The sequence below is a fragment of the Physeter macrocephalus genome, chromosome 5 (genome assembly GCF_002837175.3).
Source record: "Physeter macrocephalus isolate SW-GA chromosome 5, ASM283717v5, whole genome shotgun sequence".
Classification (NCBI taxonomy): Eukaryota; Metazoa; Chordata; class Mammalia; order Artiodactyla; family Physeteridae; genus Physeter; species Physeter macrocephalus.
Window position 1 is genome coordinate 60515851 of NC_041218.1, and position 22826 is coordinate 60538676.

A 22826-nucleotide genomic window follows, 5' to 3' on the forward strand; every position below is an offset into this window, starting at 1 on the left:
CCACACATTAAAGTCACCCAGAGAGCTTTTACAAATGACTGATGCTTGGTACCAGTTGAATCAGGATCTCTACCTGGGGTACCCAGCCATCTTAATTTTTATAGAGTATATCTAATGTGCAGCATCGCTTTAGAATCTTAAAAACATGGCCATTTGAAATGACTCCAGATAAGGAGAGAAGTTCTCCACGTTCTAGAGCAGTGCTTTTTAGGTTGTGGGTAATGACCGATTGGTCTGACCCACTGATTAGTGGGTCATGAAATCAGTTTAGTGGGTCATAACCAGCATTAAAATGAAATCGAATAAAGAAAAAAAGCATGCTTGTGATAAGAGAAATGGTGGGGGGATGTAACTTTTGTTTCAGATCTATCTGGGTCGTGATATAAGACCAGTATTCTAGAGTCTAGGAATAAAAGCTTTGCTGCCTTGAGCCTCCACAGAATTGTTCTGATTCGAAGTGGTTGTTGGCTTTTTAAATAGTTTTGTTGATTCCACAGGATATTGTGGCTGTGAGTTGGGAAGCCTGCCATGATATTATTTTGAAAAGCGCTGTACAGTGTTCCTCCCACATGGTTCCCAGAGTTAGTTCAGTATGAGCATTTCCTCTTGAAACATTACAAATGTAAAGGGAGGTCATGACCAAGATCTCAAGGTGAATTAATGAGAAATTCGAATGAGAAAGAAATTGGTTGCTCACAAGTCTGGATGGAACCTTGCCAGTGTGAGCTCCACTCTAAGAAAACTAATCTGGCTAAGACACAGCCATGATAGTCCTTCTGACCCGTGGTATTATGGGGTGGTCACAGGCTGACACTGACCATGTCTAGAATCAGCCAAATGGTAGGATTCATACTCTGAGAGGAAGGGGTGTCTCCACTGGAGATGATGAGTAACACAATAGAGGACTGTTAAGTTGCTATTAGAGAGCAAACCCAGAAATTGTATGGAGAAAATAGGAATAGTGATGAGGGGTTCGTTCCAGTTTGGGGGCCTCTTTTTCCCTGTTAATGTCCTTTTTTCTTCTTTCTGATTTTTCTTTTGAGTTTCTTTTAAATGAGTGCTTCTGGTTATGCTACTTCCTTGTCTGCTAGTGGACACTATGTTTCAGTTTCAGGGTGGTAGCAGTTAGAGAATCTATACCCTACATCAATTTGAAAGGAAGTGGAGGCCACAGTGTTACTAGATGTATACATGACATCTCTGAGTGACTGAGGTGTCCACTTTTTATCTTGATATTTTGACACAATATTTAAGGAAACTCTTACTTTTCTTCTGCTTCTGTATTGAGGAGGAAGAATTAATGTAATATACTCTGTCCTTCAGAGAAACCTGTCTAAGTGTTTGATTCACTAGTTTCAATATTTAGATTTATGAAAGAATTGCTGAAAACCAATGACTAGTAGTGTTTGCCCTTCTTTCTTAAGAAAAGAAGATTTGCTATGTTCCTGCAACCTAAGGAATAATTAAAGCTAATTTCTCCGTGGACCTTGGAAAAATTGGCAACAAATAATGGATTTGTCCATCAAAAAATGTTTAAAGCAAACATCTTATCAGTCACTGATCAGCTACAAATCCATTTAAGGCAGAACCAGACCAGCCATGGGCGATTTTTCTCATTACAGTAGTGTTTAAACTGTTGTTTCCAGATGACATAGGAGACATAACAGACAAACAACACCTGCAAGAAGAATTGGTGAAGTACTGACTTTCCATCAGTCAAAAAGTTTACTAAGCAGATGAAGAGTAACTTGCCTTCACAGTGACATTTTCCTAAAGTCTTGTTTGTAGTCAAAGGCATTGTTCTTCCTTAAACAGTCAAACTTTAATTACTGGAAAAGGTTAGCATCAAAACCAAGAACATGTTGGTAAATTAGAGGTCACATCAGAAAAATAAATTCAGTTAGGTTTGAATGAATTTTTCATCTTGTCCCCACCTCCCTCCTTAACCTCCTCTCCCTTCCCCACATGATCACACTTTCCTGTGTTCACATTAATTCTGTTAACAACAATGAGTGGATATTTCGACACAACAATGTTTTGATCTCAGTAAATTTTACAATTCTATCCCTAACTGAGATGGTTCAGTTGAAAAAAGAGGCAGTATTTTATAACAAAGAAGGGTGGGTTGAAGTCATGGGGATCCTGTGTTCATTTCTTTTGATACTCACTGAGAGCCCCTCAAAAAAATCATTTGATCTCTCTAGATGAGTTTCCATGTTGGTAAAGGTCAAGTGTTGTTGTAGATGACCTTTAATGTTCATTGCACTCTTGTTTCCCCATTATCACTTTTAAAATTCTCACTGAATGTGTCTGAGTAATTGCTGCCTTTCCCACATCGAGAAAAAATCTTTAGCAAGAGTTCAATTAGTATAAACCCCTTTCCTAAGCAGAGGCATTCTGACATTGTCTGGGACCAACAACCATCTCATTGCTGCTAGTTCTGTTCTCTGGAATATCTCAAAATAAATCCAGCCAGGGCTAGGCACAGGATTTTGGTCCGGCTCATTGAATGTTCTGTAATGGGGTTTTGAATCTTGAGTGAGGCTGCAGCTGCAAGAACACAGGGGCAGGTGCTGCTCATCCGTCATTCCTGCTAGGGGCACAGGTGTGAGGACCGGATTTCTTCTGGGTGTAACCCCGGCAGGGCTTCTGGCTGCCCCATCCCAGAGCTCCCTCTGTCTTTTCTGAACCTGATCCTCCCATGTCCTGTGGATTTTGTGGACAAATTTCCATTCTGGTTAAGATAGTCCTGGTTAGGTACAATCAGAGCTTTTAAAAATAGGTCTAGAAGCTGGCAATCAAGATGCTTGAGTGACTTTCCATGAAATTTCTCCCCGTATTTGGAGGCAAATACCATTCTGCCTGTGTATTCTTTTCCCCAGAATTTGGACACTCTCCCTTTGACATTCCTGGTTCTTTCACCATCTTGTAGATCTACAGTGGTACTCACCTACAGTGGTTCTCTTATTCTTAACACCATTCTCTTAATTGTGTAGACTAAGGTTGAATTAGCATTTGATGACACAACATTATACTTTTGGTTGAGTTTATTGCCAACTAAAACTCCAAAGTCTGCTTCCCTCTGTCCCCCATAAAACATGTATACACTTAATTGATTTTTCAAACTCGACAGTTTTTTTTTAAAATTTCGTCAATCTTGCCTGTCCAGATCTCAGTGAATTCAAATTCTGTAGTACTGACTATCTTTAAAAAGAAAACTAGTTTGTGTCATCTGAAAATTTGACAATCCTGTATTTGCCATTTGGCTAAGTTGTTTATAAGGAAGATAGAGGCAAGGACCAAGCTCTTTGGAAGAACCCTAGAAAACTGTTTTTGGAAGAAAATAGAACACCAGTTTTGCAAGATGCAGCTGAAAATAGAGTACCACGCTCAAATACATGTGGAAAATGCTACATACTAAAACGCTTTTTTGAGATTTAAAGTACATATTGATGATTAAAATCTCCAAGAAACTTCCCTCCAGATTGATGTTGATCAATGAATTTAGCATTTACCAAACTGTGTTCCAGTAGATATTCCTTGATGAAATAAGAAGGGCCGGCATAAATAAATACTTATTTACTCTAGGACTTTCAGAACCATATTTATGGTATTGTTATAATGTGAATCTATAGAATATTCAGTCTTTCTACAATTTACTGGACTACAGAGACTTCTTCTTCACAGAGCATCTTTCAAGACTGGTAAGGTAGGACTTCCCTGGTGGCACAGTGGTTAAGAATCAGTCTGCCAATGCGGGGGACACGGGTTCGATCCTTGTTTGGGGAAGATCCCACATGCCACGGAGCAACTAAGCCTGTGTGCCACAACTACTGAGCCTGCGCTCTAGAGCCCACGAGCCACAACTACTGAGGCCGTGTGCCACAGCTACTGAAGCCTATGCACCTAGAGTCCATGCTCCACAACAAGAGAAGCCACCACAATGAGAAGCCCGCGCACTGCAATGAAGACCCAATGCAGCCATAAATAAATAAATAAATAATTTTTTGAAAAAAGACTGGTACGGTAAATTTGGTAAAACCATGTCAGTGGATATTTTGGGGCTCTGGGTGTTATACTGGCTCCATATCTGCCTAGATTTCCAACCTCAAACTTTGTGAATTGATCTAATGCATGACATGCCTCCACCAGTGCTATGAGCAAACACTAAGATCACTTTTTGAAAGAACCCATTTTAAAAATCAACTTTATTGAGTCAAAGTCAACTTTACTGTTATTCACATACAATAAAATGTGATCCTTTTAAGGGTACATTCTTAGAGTTTTGACCACAACCACGTTTAAGATATAGAACATTTCTATCACCCCCAAAATTTCCCTCTGCTCTTTTACAGTCAGTCTGCTCTGACCCCTGGCCCCAGGCAACCACTAATCTGCTCTTTATTGCTATAGATTAAATTTCCTTTTTTCTAGACTCTCATATAAATGGTATCATACAGCGTCTACATTTGTGCCTGACATTTTACTCAGCATGTTTTTCAGAGTCATTCTTGTTATTGTATGTATTAGTAGTTCATTTTATTGCTGAGTAGTATTCCACTGTATGGATACAACACAGCTTGCTTATCCATTCATCTGTGATGGGTAGTAGGACTGTTCCTAGTTATTAGCTATTTGAAATAAAGCTTTTATGAACATTGTATACAAGTTTGCGTGTACTCCAGCAGTGTATGAGTTCATTTTTCCCCATCCTCACCAACACTTGATATGGTTACTCTTTTTCATCTTAGCTATTCCAGTGGGTGAGAAGGAGTATCACATTGTGGTTTTATTTTATTTATTTATTTTTGGCTGCATTGGGTCTTTGTTGCTGCATGCGGGCTTTCTCTAGTTGCGGCAAGTGGTGGGCAGGCTTCTCATTTCAGTGGCTTCTCTTGTTGCGGAGCACGGGCTCTAGAGCACAGGATCAGTAGTTGTGGCGCACAGGCTTAGTTGCTCCGCAGCATGTGGGATCTTCCTGGACCAGGGATCGAACCCATGTCCCCTGCATGGGCAGGCGGATTCTTAACCACTGCACCACCAGGGAAGTCCCTTTCATTGTGGTTTTAATTTGTACTTCTCTGATGACTAATGGTGTTGAACATCTTTTCAAGTGCTATTGGCCATTTGTGTATCCTCTTTTGCAAAGTTCCTGTTTAAATCTTTTGTCCATTTAAAATCTGGGTTGTTTGTCTTCTTATTATTGATATTTAAGAGTTCATTATATGTTCTATACGACGTGTCCTTTTTCAGATATATACGACATATGATACACACATGTCCTACATGTTACGTTTATATATGTATGCACAATGTGTTTATACACATATATATTGGATATACACACACATAATATTTTTGATATATATTAGATATTTTCTCCCAGTTTGTGGCCTGCTTTTTAATTTCTTAAACAGTGTCTTTCTAAGAACAAAAGCTTCAAATTTTGAAAAAAATCCAACTTTTCAATTTTTTCTTTAATATTCTTGCTTTTTTAGCCATTCTAAGGAATTTTTTGCCTACCCCATGGTCGTAAAGGAAGAAGTGAGTTTTCCCCTTGTATTCTTGTATTGGCTAATTCCAGCCATTGTGTGTATTGGCTAATTCCAGCCATTGTGTTAAGACATTGCCCCGTTCCCTTCCTTTCCACAGACTCATCATGAGTTGGCTGGAAAAGACAGTAAGCTTCCAGTTGTTGGGAGTCTACATCAGCTAATGTGACAGGAGCATGGTTAGGCCCTATTTAAAAAGAACATGGAGAACATTTGTAATATGTAAAACTCTTAGAAGAATGCTCTGAAAGGCCTTTCTTAACCACCTTATTTAAATGTCTTCTCAAGTTACTCGCTATCACATCACCTTGGAAGTATTCTTCAGGGCACAATTATGTTTGGCAATCTTCTTTGTTTGTGTACCTATTTCTCATCTGACTTCCACCCATTACATTTGTAAATACGCTATGGGGGTAAGGCCTTTGCATAGAATTGCTAATCTTTAGGAGGGCAATCTCTCTAATCCTCACTTTAATGAGAATTGAGATTCTCTGAAAATACTATATTCACCCTTTCATGAGTAAGAGATGATTCAGGATGGGGTAATGGGGGAATTATTATGAAGATTGCTTCTTTCTGTAATTTCCTCTCTAGCCTTTTAGATGTGTAATTTACAACAGAATATTGGTTTTCTTAGATTGTTGCCTAGTAGCGTAAACTCGGTTAAAGCGGTCCTGCTGGCATTGTAGGGAAGGGTTTCTTTTACTGGTGTTTATCATTCAGCTCCTGAAATTCACACTGGGTGAAACTTGGCATGACAGCTCTCAGCTCAGTTGCAACTTAGAAGAAAACAGATTCTGCTTTGCTTAAATTGTTTTCGATTGACTGAGTAAGAATAAATTAAAGGTTCTCATAGGTAATAGCTTTTGAATTCAATTAAAAATATCATCAGGCAGCTGCTTTCTTTTTTTCTGAAAGTACAGAAATGATTTTGAGCTAGTTAATTGATTTTCTTATGAAGTTTTTTGACTGACAGATTTAGTTTAATTCTTCCTCAACATTTTTCACTTGTAGCAATATAGGAATAGAAAATCGGAATCAGAAAAAATTCTAATTATCTTGCTATGGTAAGAAGCTCAGAGTAATAACATCTTAAAGGTCAGTCAATTCATCTCTTCATTTGTTCATTCATTCGAACATTGATTCATTGATCAAATATTTATCTCTTAATTTGGGCCAGGTTCACTGCACAAGTGTTTATTAATACTTATCACACTTGGGATTTTTTTTGTTTACAAATGACCCTAGTTTGCTAGTCTGTAAATTTCAAGCAAGCTGGGACGATGTCTTTCTTATTTCCTGCTGGATCATAAGTACCAAGAATAATGGATGGTGTATAGTAGAATTTCAATAAGCATTTGGTGGAAGAAAGAAGAAAGAAAGGAGAGAGGGAGGAAAGGAAGGAAGGACAGGAAGTCAGCAAGGGTTGGAGATTGTGAGATGTTCTGTGTACTGCACTCCTTGGTCAGGAGGAGGCTAGGAACATACTCACCCAGAGGCTAAGGTTAGCCAAACTCTTCTCTTCTTTGTTCAATACAGATCAAGGAAGATTTCACAAGATGTTTTCCCCCTTAGCCATGTCCGAAAATCACGTTTTCTAAATTAAAAGGGGAATTTGTTGGGTGTCACAGTATTCCTTAGAGAATCAGGCTGTATTCTTCTCTAGCTCTTGTAAGGGGTTTATACTCAGAGGTAGGAGCCTGGAATCCTATTCTACCTCCACCCACAATTTGCTGTGAGACTATAGGCAACTTACCTCATCTCTATTTTCTCACCTCAAAAAATGAGGATAATGATGACAGGAATACTTGTTTCAGGAATACTTGTTTAGATTCACTGAAATGTGTATCTGTGTGAATGCTTGACAAAAAGTAAAGTTATTTGAAAGTAATTTGTGCCAATATTATGGAAAAGAATTGGGACAATTCTGCTGGCTTCAACCTACAAAAGACTAATTGACAAAAAGAGGCACTGGGAAAGAGGCTAAACCCCAGGCTGTACATATTATATGACTCCATTTATCTCACTATCAAAGCACTATCAGTTAAAATTAAACTTTAATGCACTAAGTCAAGGTATAAGGGATGGAATGAGGGGGCATGAGGGGTTTTTGGGGTGCTAGCAGGTTTTATTACTTTACCTGGTTGATGATTACAATGGTAGTTATATGTGATAATTAGTTGACCTATACATTTATGTTTTACACCTTTTCTTTATGCATGTTATGCTTCAGTAAAAAGTTTAAAATATGATACTGAAGATGATTTTTCAAAATCACCCAAAATTCAACCACTCAGGTATAACTGCTATTAACCTTTTGGTCTCTGCTCTTCTAAATTTTTTTCTTTTTATATACAAGTAAATCTACATAGACACCAATCTTCTCCCACCCCACCCCCCCCAAAAAAACCTACAAAAAACATTTATAAATCTAGAAACACACAGTTACACAACACACGTTCTATATTTTTATGTAAAGTGGGATTTTGCTACATATAGTATTGTTTTATAACTCATTTTTTGAATGAATATGAAAAAGGCTTTGATGTTTTTCCTGATTACTAAAAAAATGCTCAATAAAAATGTAAATAATATAGAATATATTCAAAGAAGAAAGTACAATTCACTTTTGGCCTCATCACTCAGAAAAAAATGATGTCTTATAAATTTCCTAACGGATATGACATCACAAGTTTTTCCCAAAGTACCTTAACAAAATAGAGTATCTGATTCTGTCCTTCAGATCCAATCTTGCAACTTAGTGTAGTACAAATGTTGTTTTAAAATAATAGGCGGGCTTCCCTGGTGGCGCAGTGGTTGAGAGTCCGCCTGCCGATGCAGCGGACACGGGTTTGTGCCCCGGTCCGGGAAGATCCCACATGCCGCGGAGTGGCTAGGCCCGTGAGCCATGGCCGCTGAGCCTGCACGTCCGGAGCCTGTGCTCCGCAACGGGAGAGGCCACAACAGTAAGAGGCCCGCGTACCGCAAAATAAATAAATAAATAAATAAATAAATAATAAAAAATAAAAATAAAATAGGAGGCTCTTTCTCTTAGGCCTAATGGGGTGTCTGCATCTGGGTCAAGTCACTGACACATGCCTGAACGTGGCTCTTGGCTTTGTAAGTTCACAAAGTTAATATTATAAGTTAACTGTTATCTGAGAGTCCAATTCAAAAGACTAAAACTTACAAGATGCAAACTCCTATCTAGAATGCCATACATGCTCTCGCCTTTACACCTGCTGGAACCCTCTGCCTGGAACTCTCTCCAATTACTTATATGGCTGTCTCTTCATTCAGATCTCTACTTAAATGTTCTCATATCCAAGGCCTTTCCTGACTACCCTTTTAAAAATAGTATACCTCACTTCCTGACACTGTGAATCCGCTCTTTTATGTTTCTTCTCGGCACTTACCATTATCTGATATTATATTAAGCGTTTAGATTTTAGAATATTAGTCAGGGTTTCTTTGTTTTGTTCATTCATGTCTGGCCCACAGTATATGCCACAGTATACGCTCAATCAATTTTTTTTTTTTTTTTTTTTTTTTTTAGCGGTACGCAGGCCTCTTACTGTTGTAGCCTCTCCCGTTGTGGAGCACAGGCTCCGGACGCGCAGGCTCAGCGGCCATGGCTCACGGGCCTAGCCGCTCCATGGCATGTGGGAACTTCCCGGACCGGGGCACGAACCTGCGTCCCCTGTATCGGCAGGCGGACTCTCAACCACTGCGCCACCAGGGAAGCCCCTCAATCAATTTTTGTAGAATAAATAAAGTGTTCCCAAACGTGACACAACAAGTTAATCGCACCTTTTGCTCCTTCTCTACCTCTAGAAAAATATCTTTGGGAAATGTGATCAAGAGCAGGAGGTATTATATCACCATAATGGTATCACCATGGAGCATGTACTTACCAATAAAATACAGTTTTATTCTATTGGTGTGATTTTAGAGACACCTTCATCTATCAGTTACCAATTTGAGGCTCATGAGGTTAGAATGGTTCTTGGAGCTCTTTTTAATATTTCAGAAAGTTTAATAAAACCCATGCAGTTATCCTTAATAAGACTGTGGGGGGAAAATGAAAACACATAATCCAGAGGTTGCAAAACTTTCTCAGGTCACGGTGATTTAGTAATTTTTGTGATTTTATACTACTATCATAAGCTTTACTGCTAATAAATCATTTGAAATCTGGATTAACATTGACCAAAAAATAGTGATAATATGGGCAGAACAAACTGTTTATTGTTTACTGTATATGAAGCTTATTTGGTAGACAAAATCTTTTAAAGACTCCACTGACACTGGGTAGGAGCAGATGAAATAAATTTAGCCTGATTAGTGAAGCATTTACAAACTTACTTTTGTAAATAAGAGAGGAAGAGTGGAGGTCCTACCTCTGCAGAAGACTGCCTTATTGTATTATGTGATGATTTTGATGAGGAGCACTGTCAAAGGGTGACATTTTTTTTCTCTTCCTCCTAGCCTTTGGATTCCAGACTCCTATACACATAAACCAGCCCCTGCAGTGGGTGCTTGAAGGTCTAGGGACGGTTTGAAGCAATAATTAGTTTCCAATCCTACAAGTTCGGGGCTTTGCTTATTTTCATTAATAAGACTGGATTACAAAAAAAGATAGCTTGTCATGTCAATCCCAGACTCCCTAAAATGGATAACCAACAAGGACCTACTGTATAGCACAGGGAACTCTGTTCAATATTATGTAACAACCTAAATGGGAAAAGAATTTGAAAAAGAATAGATGCATGTATATGTATAACTGAATCATTTTGCTGTATACCTGAAACTAACACAACATTGTTAATCACCTATGCTCCAATATAAAATAAAAAGTTAAAAAAGAAAGATAGCTTATGCTTTCCTTCTCATTTGGTGCTAAAGATTACAGCAGAAATTAATGAAATAGAGAATAGGAAAACAATAGAGAAAAATCAATGAAATAAAAAGTTGGTTCTTTGATAAATGAACAAAATTGGCAAAAATTAGCCTCGATTGACCAAGGGAAAAAGAGAGGACTCAACTTATTAAAATCAGAAATGAAAGTGGGGACATCACTACCAACTTTACAGAAACAAAAAAGGATTAAAAGGAAATAATATGGACAATTATATGCCAATAAATTAGATAAGTTAGATTAAATGGACCAATTCCTACAAAGGCACAAACTACCAAAACTGACTCAGTAAGAAATACAAAATCTTAATTGACCTGTAAAATAAATAAATAAATAAATAAATAAATAAATTTAGTTGGTAACCAAAAAAACTATATACAAAGAAAAGTCCAGGCCTGGACACCTTTACTGGTGAATTTAACCAAACATTTAAAGAATTAATGCCAATTCTTTATAAACTGCCAAAAAATAGAAGAGGAGTGAACAAGTTCAACTCATTTTATGAGACCACTTTTATGCTGATACCAAATCCAGAAAAAGACATCAGAAGAAAGGAAAACTATGGACTAATATCTCTTTTGAATATAGTTGCAAGTCCTCAACAAGATACAGCAAACCAAATCTGACAACATATTAAAAGGATTATATACCTTGACCAAGTGGGATTAATGCAAAGTTGGTTTTTACATCTGAAAATTAATTAACGTAATATGTAATATTAATAAAGGACAAAGTACCACATGATCATCTTAATAGATGCAGCAAACCCATTTGACATAATCCAATACCCTTTCATGATAAATGCACTTTAAAAATTAGAAATAGAAGGGAACTTTCTCAATCCAATAAAGGGCATCAGAGAGAAGTCCACAGCTAATATCACACTTATTGATGAAAGACTGAAGACTTTTCCCCTAAAGTCAGGAACAAGACAAAGATGTCTGCTCTCATCACTTCTAGTATACATTGTGCTGGGGATTCTAGCCAGTGCATTTAACCAAGAAAATGAAATAAAAGGCTTCAAGATTGGAAAGGAAGAAGTAAAACTGTTTCTATTCACAGATGATGTGATCTTGTATTTAGAAAATCCTAAGCAATCCACTAAAAACTACTAGAAGTGATAAGTTCAGAAAGATTACAGGTTATAATATTAATATACAAAAATCAATTGTAGATAGGGGTAGGGGATTAATAGGTACAAACTACTATGTATAAAATAAACTATAAGGATATATTGTACAGCAGAGGGAATATAACCAATATTTTATAATAACTTTAAATGGAGTATAATCTATGAAAATTTTAAATCACCATGTTGTACACCTGAAACTAATATAACATTTTAAATCAACTGCCTAATTTAGAAGGATTAATTGTAATTCTATACACTAGCAATGAATAATCTTAAAATGAAATTAAGAAATTTATTTACAATAGCTTAAAAAGGAATAAAATACAATAAATTTTACAAAATAAGTGTAAAACTTATACTCTGCTATCTGTAAAGCATTGTTAAAAATAATTAATGAAGATGAAAATAAATGGAAAGACATTTCATGTGCATGTGTCAGAAGACAATGTTGGTAAAATGGCAATACTCCCCCAATTGATCTACAGATTCGATGTAATCCCTATCAACCTTACACTTGGTTTCTTTGCAAAAATTGACAAGCTGATCATAAAATTCATATGGAGATTTGAGAAAACTAGAAGAGTCAAAATAATCTTGGAAAAGAAGAACAGAGTTGTAAGTTGAAGGACTTACACTTCCCAATTTCAAAACTTACTGTAAAGCTACAATAATCAAGACAGTGTGGCAGTGACATAAGGACAGACATATAGATCAATGGAGTAGAATTAAGAGTCCAGAAATAAACCCTCCATTTATAGTCAATTGACTTTTGACAAAGGTACCAAAAAAAATTAAATGGGGGAAAGAATAGTCTTTTCAATAAATGATACTGGGGCAACTGAATATCTGCATGCAAAAAAAAAAAAAAAAAAGGTGGACCTATACTTCACATCATATACAAAAATTAGGTAAAAGTGCATCATAGACCTAAATGTAAGAGCTAAAAATATAACACTCTTAGAAGAAAATGTGGGCATAGATCTGTAACCTTGGATTTGGCAATGGTTTTTGAAATATAAAAACAAAAGTATAAGGAACAAAAGAAAAAAATAGACTAATTGGACTTTATCAAAACTAAAACTTTTGTACTGCAAGAAACATAATCAAAAAAGTGAAAAGACAGCCCACTAAATGGGAGAAAATATTTGCAAATCATAAATCTAATAAGAGACTTGCCTCTAGAATACATAAAGGACTCTTACAACTCAAAAATAAAAAGACAAATAATCTAATTTTAAAAATCACAAAGGGTCTGAATAGACATGTCTCTAAAAAAGATATACAAATGGTAAATCAAAACCATACATAATGGGATACCACTTCATATATATATATATATATATAATAAAAATATGGGTAAGTTCTTGCTTGGGAGGCACATATACTAAAGTTGGAATGATACAGAGAAGATTAGCATTGCCCCTGTGCAAGGATGACACAAATTCATGAAGAGTAAGTATTAGAGAGAATGTGGAGAAATTAGAACCCCCATATACTGCTGTTAGGAATGTAAAATTGTACGCTTTGGAAAACAACCTGGAAATTCCCCAAAAGGTAAACATATAGTCACCCTATGACCCAGCAACTCCATTCCTACACCCAAGAAAACATGTCCACCAAAAAATGTTGTCCATGAAAGATCAGAGCAGCATTCTTCATAATATCCAAAGAATAGAAATAACCCAAATGCCCATCAACTAATGAATGGATAAATAATAAGTGGTATAGCCACACAATGGAATATTATTTGGCAATAAAAAGGAATAAAGTACTGGCACATGCTACAAAAGAGATGAATCTTGAAAATATATTAAACGAAAGAAGCCATAAACAAAAGACCACATATTGTTTGATTGATATGAAATGTCCAGAATAGGCAAATCCATACAGACAGAAGTAAATCAGTGGTTATCTAGGGCTGGGAGTGTTTGGGAAGTGATACCTAAAGAGAACATGGTTTCTTTTGGAGTGATGAAAATGTTCTAAAATTTATTGTGCTGATGTTCACACAGCTCTGAGAATATACTAAAAACCATTGAATTGTACACTTTAAATGAGTGAATTGTGTGGTATGTGAATTATATTTTGATGAAACTGCTACAAAAAAAGTTAATAATTTATTAACTGTAGACTACACTCATTGAAGAGGAAATTAATGAATTGAAAGACAGACCTGAGAAAATCACTCTGAGTGCAACACAGAAACATCAAGAAACAGAGAACATGAAAGAGATACATTGTTTGAGAATCTCTGTCATATATCTTAGTGGAGTGCCAGAAAGAGAATATAAAGAATAAAGGAAAAGAAGATATTAAAAAATTGATCATGGCTAAGTAGTTTCCATGATTTAAGATAGATCAAAAGCCCGAGTCTGAAGGAGCTCATGGAGAAGGAGCAGTTGCAGAATAGGCAAAAAGAAAACCTTAAATGCTGATCAAGAGAAAAATCATATTGCTTATAAAGGAATGATATTTAGACTTGTCAGTCTAAATTCTGTTCAGTGTCAGTGGGTGCCACAAAACAAAGAAACGACTTTAAAGTGCTGAGAAAAAAATCAGCTTTTACCTAAAACTCTAACTACTTAGGCTACCATTGAAGAATTAAAATAGAAACATCCCAGACATCTAAAAAGTAATTTTTACTACACATAGCTCTTTGCTTTTGAACTACTGATTGATCTAATTCAGCAAGAAGGAAATTAAACCTGGAAGAAATCTATGGAGTCAAGAAGCAATAGTAAACAACAAAATTGTACATGTGCTGAATAAAATAAGAATGTCACTGAGCCCCATCCAACCATCTTATATTTCATATCAGGGTATCAGGCAATATGATCAAACTCGATATTGAACAGATTTGGGGTCTTAGGCTATATTGAGAATTTTTTTTTTCTGGCTTGAAAAGATTGAATTTTTTAAGATGGAACTGAGATATATTTAACATGTTCCTCAGGGGTGGGTGTGTGTGTGTGTGTGTGTGTGTGTGTGTGTGTGTGTGTGTGTGTGTGTGTTTCAGGGAGACACATGTCCAGTTTGCTAACAAGTCTTCCCTGTCTCCATTCAGGGAATTTGTGGTCAGCAGAAGACCAAATTATTGAAATGCAGGGATCAGAGCTGCCCCCATGGTTCTTCACCCACTCTCTCCCTTCTCCAGGTCTTATACTTCACTCATCTCACTCCCATTCCCTGTTCTCTATCCATATTGGCAGTGACCCCTTCACTGATTGCTAGACACTGGGTAAGGAGCAAAAAAGCTGTTTAGTATATCCATGTGGTGAGACCATTTTGGCAATTAGTTACATCTAATCTAGAGTCACTGACAACTATTCAACCTGAATTTTTGCCTCTTTATATACAGCTTGAATATGAGATGAACCGGCCACTGTTGGCCAGACTTTGGAGAAGCAAGTCTCCTGTAAATTACACAATGTACCTAGCTCAAAGTCTCGGAGAATACATGGATCATTGCTCTTCTAAAATGAATGTGATGCTGCTAAGTGCTTCTTCAGACCATCCACCAATTCCCTTTTGGGGAAACCCACTCTATCAGAGTCCAAGCAGGGCCTCACTGGATGGTAACTGTTGGCACAGTGAAGTATTTTTCCTGCCTCAGTGACCTGATGTATTGCCTCAAGCTTCATTCTCTTCTTCAGGTCATATTATTTACTTTTCCCTTTTATGTTGTGAGGGACTACTGCTTTCACAGCACACCACATTCTGAGCACTGACGTCAATGAACCAGTGGCTTCCATGCAGTGGCAGAGATCAGCTCACAGTTCTATCGCTCATCCACTTGCACGATCACAAACAGAAAGTCAAGCAGACCCTTTTCCGCACTTGTGCTGTATTTATTCTTAGCACTCCACTGAGACTTGACAACAACCAATGCAACTAGGAGATATTTTGTTTGTATTAGGTCAACAGTCATCTGAGATTTTCATCTATCTTGTTTGTTATGGAGCAGTGGTCCCTTTCCAACATTCCATCCAAATCACAAATGGCTTGGATAAATCCATCTTGGTAAATGACATGGAGAGCTGAATCACTGGTATTTATTTACTTTTGAAAGTCACATTTAAATCAATCTTTATTAATAAAATGACATTGATTTGTGCCTACCAACGCTATTTTCTTTGTTAAGAAAATACGAATGCAAACTCTCAAAGAATCCCAGTTTCCCTAAACTATCCAGAGATGTGTAAATATGTAGCTGCTTAAAAAGGCCATTCTCACTGCTCTGAGAGAATGGCCTTTCTAAGCAGCTACATATTTACACATCTCTGGATAGTTTATTATTCTGAAGAAGGTGTTATTATTTTTTCAAATATAAAGTTTAGTAGCTTTCTCTCTAAAGGAAAAGAATAGTTAGTGAAATGAGGTATACTCTGTAGAATGAAGTTAGGCTCTTCTTATTAAAGTTCCTGTATAGATCTCTAACCATGCTTCGTATTTTGACTTTCACAAGTGCCTTCTCTTTAAAAATATAGGTTTCCCATATCAGATATCCAGCCTCCTTCATAAGTTCTAGTGTCTTTGCAATATACCTCTCATTCTATCATCACACCACCCACCTCACTTTGTTGTGTAACACTTAATAATTTTCAACCTCTGGTATCTACTTTGGTCTTCACAACAATCCTGTGAGGTAGGGACACCAGATATTGTGTGCCTTTCCATTTTAGCTCTGGTGTGAAATGTTTTTCTTCTTATAATTAGTGTAATTATAGTAAAATTAATTATGCTTTAAGAATTTTGCAATGCCCAGTGAAAACCAGGAGAAATGTTAAGGTGTTGTAAAAACAGACTCAGGAATTTCTAACTTAAGAGTCAGAGCCATCCTACATATACAGTGAAATACACCTAATTGAAATAAACCAAGCTAATGGGAAAAAGGGTGGCATCTAGTAAATGCCAAAAAAGCCTGGAGCTACACATAAAACAATGCCCTATTTAGCTTCTTGGCCTCTTCATGTTTTTCATGCATGCCTCTCAGGCCACATGTTGATCTTTAATTACATTTCCTTTCTTCTCCCCCCCACTCCACCCCCTCCCCAGGAATAGTGTGCCTTATTTTAAAAAAGTTTTACCTACATAACAATTTTAAGATATAGGTTGTGGAGGACTTTGAGTACTATACAAATCAGGGCAGGTACCTGCTAGCTGCGTTAACAGTCAAACTTTAAAATCTCATTTACTTAACACAACAAAGAATTATTTCTTACTCTTGTCACAGTCAAGTGGAGGCCAGGCAAATTTTCTTTAGTGGTATCTCAGAGATCCAGCTGCTTCTGTATTGCAACAACAGGAATGCAAGTATTCACACATGCTCATAACTGCCTTGGACCCAGAGAAGGCTTGGGCATCATTTATGCTCATATTTCCATTGGCCAGAACTGGTTATGAGGTCTCAACTCAAGTACAATGGTGAGAAATGTAGAGGAACATATTGAGTATTTGGTGAGTGCTAACTATATTTCCTATGAATGTGCAGAATGATTTCGACTCATAGAAAATTAGAGCAGAAAAAGATTTTAGAGGACATCTAGTTTAATCTATTTCCTTATAGCATCAGAGGTTAGAGAGGTTGAATGACTTGGCCAAATTTGCACAAAGTGGCAGAGAGAGGAGTGATTATAATAAGTAGTGTTTACTAGGCTCTTATTATGTGCCAGGCACTATGTTAACACATCTATGTGCCTTATCTCCCTGAACCTTCACACTGACCCTATGAGACAGACACTGTTCTTATCTTCATTTTAAAGATGAAAAATTAAAGCTTAGAGAAGACAGGTAAAACGTCTCAGGTCACGCAGTTAATAAACGGCAGAAGGCAGGTTCAAACCCAGTCTGCTTATCATCAAAATGCCAGCATGTAGTCTGTCACGTGATGGCCACTATTTTTGTTCTGATTTCCAAACCCTTCTTCTGATCATACCAACAGACTACATGGTTTGGGGGTTAAATATAGAAGTCCTCGTTAAAGAAATATGCTACAGGAACTTTAAGACTGAAACTGCTCCAGTATCTCTACTTGTCTAGAAGACAGGTTGAAGTTACTTGTGAGAGCAGGGAGAAAGCAATGCCATAAGCATAGGCAAATTACACTAGAGTATCATGGTGAAACTTGCTCCTGACTTTGAATGAGGTTTTTCAATAAAGTATATGAGTATTTTCTGTCATGTGAGAAATAGCCAATACGTAAGAAACATTAACTTACACCTGCAGGGTAGATGAATGGAGAGAACAGATGTTGCAACATCTGTTTAAGAAGCAAATACTAAATCAGATATCATGGTCATTTCTTGTGGTTCTTGTTCTTCTATATGACAGCAATACTGGAAGTTTTACTCATAATTGTTCACATCTTCCTATTTGATCAGGGAATAGGCATCAAAGCCTAGAGTTTTCTTGGAAATGTTAGCTATTGTATCATCAATGCAAAATTCTTCATTTCTAGTGAAAAAGACAAAAATAGATTTATAAAATTGTTTCTCATTAAGATTAAATTACAATGTGTTTTGCATAGTACCTGGAATAAAGTAAGCACTCAATAAATGGAATCTCTTGCTATTCTCACTATTATTATTACTATTATACATCTTAGCCTGTAAATCACTACATCTTAGCCTGTAAATCACTACAGAACCAGTTTTTCCTCACTTTCAACCTTGATGTTATTGCAAAATTCTTTATACCAGTACGGAATGAAAATTTCACTGGGGGGTTGGTTCTGACATAGAATCACCCATTCTATTTATTTAACTGAAATGACTGCTTGTTTGATTAACTTCACCATATTGCCAGATTGCTTTAGACCCAGCTTGCAATTGGATGCCACCAATAGGAAGGCATGGACCCACAAAGTTTCTAAAACATATGGACACAGGCCAGGTGAAACATGAGATAATTAACTGAGTATTGTTCCAAACGAGTGTTTTGGAGGAAAAATAATTTTCTGTTATCTAGTCTAGTTGAAGTCTCCTGGGGAAGGAAGCATGCTGTCCAGGAAGAATTAGTCTCGTTGCCATCAGAAGAACTGGTAGGAGTCCCAACTCTTGTTACCAATTTGTTAAGTCCCTTACTTTCTTCAGAAGTGTCTGTTTTTTTTTTTACTTTTCTACTGTTAAATGGGGTAGTTATTTTGAGAGTTTAATAAGATATATAGGGCCTAAAAAAATTCCATATTCATATAAAGCCCCACCATAATATGATAAGTGAGGTCTAAAAATTCAGTTGTGTAAAATATAGTCATTTTATTGTATGATTAATGAAATGCAGGAAGTTCCAGGGTCCAAGTGTGCAATCCACACTACCCAGGGCCTGCTGAAGTTTGGTGTTTTAAAGTTTCCTATTTAACTGGCCAGTTTGGGCCAAGAGAATATTTGGGATTCAGAGATCTATTTTCCTTTCCCGGCTTTCCCCAAGTGGTTTCAGATTTTTACTATTTCCTCTTCTGGTGTCACTCATTTTTTTCTTCCCACCCAAATAAACTTTAGCTTTTCCTGATTAAGAAAGGGCTGATCAGAGGATGGAAGTCAGTGCCAGTCATGTGCCAAATTCACCTTATGGGGCGATTTTCACTGTATTCCGTTAGAGAGAGTTACCCATGGTCAGTGTGTAATGGAATAGAGAAAAGTTTGTTCTCCTATTTGTTCTTAGGGAAAGCACTGCCAGTCATGTGCCAAATTCACCTTATGGATTTTCACTGTATGTATTCCGATTTAGAGAGTTACCCATGGTCAGTGTGTAATGGAATAGAGAAAAGTTTGTTCTCCTATTTGTTCTTAGGGAAAGCACTGTGTTTACTTGAGGTAATAATCTGATATGCTGCAATTCATGCTGTGCATAAACTGAGAGGAGGAATTGGCATTGTTACTGAAGGGATGGTGTGGCTTGGGGATGGGGGGAAGGTGGAGAAAACATAAAAATGAGAAAGCAAGAACAGAGAGTAGGAGGAAAGGGACTGGCAGAACGCTGTGCTCAGAGCTCCTGGTAATCCCTGGATCTTCAGCGTGTGTACAATATCCAAATATATACTTGAAGTCATTGGTATTCCTGTGGAAATCTGGGAAGGGGTTGAATTCCAAATCTGGGTTTCCACTAGGTTGATATGGGAAGAGCATAGATGAACACAGGCATTTAGGCCCCCTTCTGACATCCGAGCTGTTTGTGAAAGGTCCCAATACTACTTAATAAGATAATTACTCATGTCCACGTCATTAAAAATGTACACTAGAATCTCTGTGAAATGGTCTCAATTAACATCAACTTTTGAATCTGGCTCCATATAATCTATAGAAAATCTTAATTTATGTCTTCTGTTTGATCTAATTCTAGAATATGGTTAAGTTTTAAGCCTTAGAGCTGAAAACACCACTTTTCCTTAAATCCTTTTAGATTGGAAACTAAGCCAGAATTCACAACTGTTTCCTTCACTGCACATCAAATAAGCAGGGCTCTGTTGAGTAGCATTTTGAAACCCTTAGAATTCTTTGCATGAAATTGAAACTGCAGAGAATGCCATTTTATGGAAATAAATCCATCCCATGGCCATTGCATGTAAATTTTCCACTTTGTTCTGAAGCCATAAAAGGAAAATTATTTTCAGCTTTTCATCTACATGTAGTTGATATACAGAAAAAATCTTACTTTAATAGCATATTAAATATTTATTGTCTAAGTTATTAAAACATTCCCCAAGACCAGTGGTTCCTGCTTTGCCCAAATATCCCCTGAAAGATATCACACATTTTCACTGGTAACCGTGACTTCCCAAGCCAGGATACTCCCTTAGGGATTGGGGCAGGCAGGGGAAGAAATGTGTCCATTTTTAAGAAATATGTGAAGAGCAGATCAGAATTTTCAGGGCTCTGTGTACAATTAGTAAGAGCTGCTTCTACCCATCTTGAGAATCTGACTGTTATGGGTTGAATTGTGTCTTCCTAAATTCATCTGTGGAAGTCCTGACATCCCCATTACTTCAGAATGTGACCTTATTTGGAGATACGGCCTTTAAAGAGGTAATCAAGCTAAAGGGGGTCTTTAGGGTGAATCCTAATCCAATATGACTGGTATCCTTATGAAAAGGAAAAATTAGAAGACAAATAGAAAACAATGTAAAGATATAGGGAGAAAAACATGGGAACATGAAGATGGCCACCTATAAGCCAAGGAGTGATGTCTGGAATTGAGTCTTCATTCACAGCCCTCAGAAGGAACCAACTCTGCCAATATCTTGATTTTGAACCTCCAGTCTCTCAAACTGTGAGACAATAAATTTCTGTTGTTTAAGCCCCCTAGTCTATGGTGCTTGTTAAGGCAGCCTCAGCAAACGAATACACTGATTTTCCATCACTGAGAAAAACAAGAGTACAAAGCTCACTATGTTTCAGTAATCATAGCCCTGAGAGAATAGGAAACTGCTAGAAGGTAAATCATGAATTTTGTCCTAGGTGACTATGGTCCAGTAGGTAGACTTTACTAGGACTAGAGGTAAGAAGCAATTGACTCTCTTATGCTTTTCTTTTACTCAAACCATTCATTTTTATTGCAAAATAATACAATTGCAATATTCTGTCACTCCAATTCTGGTATTTTTCCTTACAAATTTTTATTTATTGAGAATTTATAAGAGGAAAATCATTCCGAATCCCCCATCTTAATAAATCAGTGCTCCAGTTTATGTGTTTAATCTTTGTTTTGATCTAGATGTGTACTTAATTTCACAAAGATTTAATCATAGCATAGAAGCAATTTTGTAGTTTGATTTTCCCCTTTATCAATAGTTCTCAACCATGAGCACTTTTTCCATACCCTACCCACAGCCTGGGGCTTTAGGCAATATCTAGAGACATCTTTGGTTGGCAGCTGGGGTGGTGGTGCTACGGGCATCTAGTGAGTAGAGACCACTGATGCTGCTGAACATTCTACAGGGCACGAAATAGCCCCCACCCTCAACAACAATGATCTGGCCCGAAATGCCAATAGCACTGAGGTTGAGAAAACTTGCCTTCTAACGAAATATCATAAATGTTTTCCATGTTGTTGCTACATGGTCTTCGTAATCTTAATGTTTATGGTTGCAAAATATTTCATTGAACTGGTAGATTATAATATATTTAACCAATAAACGTAATGTTTCTAACTTTTCACTATTATAAATAATGGTGCAAGTATCTTTTTATTTAGATAGCTTTCTGGATGGTATTGAAGAAAAATTCCAGAAGTGGAATTTAGATTAAAGGCTATGAATACTCCAAATATCAATTATTTCACTTATTACTGAGAAACTGCTATAAATTTCATATATATGTATGTGTGTGTATATATATGTGTGTGTGTGTGTGTGTGTATATATATATATATATATATATATATGGGCTTTTCTTTCTAGGAAAACACTTTAGTTTTCCTCATTTCTGAGCTGCCTCAAGACTTCCACAGCTATGGCCCAGGATTGGTCTTAACTCTTTTCACACCTAAAGAAGGAGTAATCTTATAAAAATTTGTGTTTCCTAAGACCATTAATTGCTCATTACTTCATTTTAGAGGTCAGCTTAGCCTACTTTCCATTGATTCAATCTTGTAATCATCACTTCTTGTTGGCTCAGAGTAGCCTTTCTCAAAATGGAACCACATAACATCTACTAGTTTCCTGTGCTCTTGCTACCTCACTCATCCAAAGTCAAGTCAATTTATCAGACGATATCACAGACTAATTTCTTAAAGGGGCTTCTCCCTTAGCCTTTGGAATAATGTAAAAGTCATTTTACATTACAAGAGAATAAGACAACAAGTTATAAAGAATTAAAACTCTTAAGTGAAATCATATGGTATTTGTCTTTGTCTGACTTATTTCACTTAGCATAATACCCCCTAGCTCAGTCCATATTGTTACAAGTGGCAATATTTCATTTTTTATGGCTGAGTTTTACATATATATATCTTACATCTTCTTTATCCATTCATCTATCGATGGACACTTAGGTTGCTTCCATATCTTGGTTATTGTAAATAATGCTGCAATGAACATAGAGATGCATGTGTCTTTTTTTTTTTTTTTTTTTTTTTTTGCTGTACGCGGGCCTCTCACTGTTGTGGCCTCTCCCGTTGCGGAGCACAGGCTCCGGACACGCAGGCCCAGCGGGCATGGCTCACGGGCCCAGCTGCTCCGCGGCACGTGGGATCTTCCCGGACCGGGGCACGAACCCATGTCCCCCACATC

The 22826-nt window shown here is 37.0% G+C and overlaps 1 protein-coding gene and 1 non-coding gene across 2 annotated transcripts in view; both read left to right on the forward strand.

Moving 5' to 3' along the window:
- The window catches only part of DYNC1I1 (dynein cytoplasmic 1 intermediate chain 1), a 495519-nt gene that overhangs the window by 22426 nt on the left and 450267 nt on the right, over positions 1-22826 (forward strand). The gene's annotated exons all lie outside the window — the stretch shown is intronic.
- Positions 12963-13064, forward strand: LOC112067233 (U6 spliceosomal RNA). The gene has a single exon (XR_002893171.1). It is a non-coding gene; the product is annotated as a U6 spliceosomal RNA (small nuclear RNA).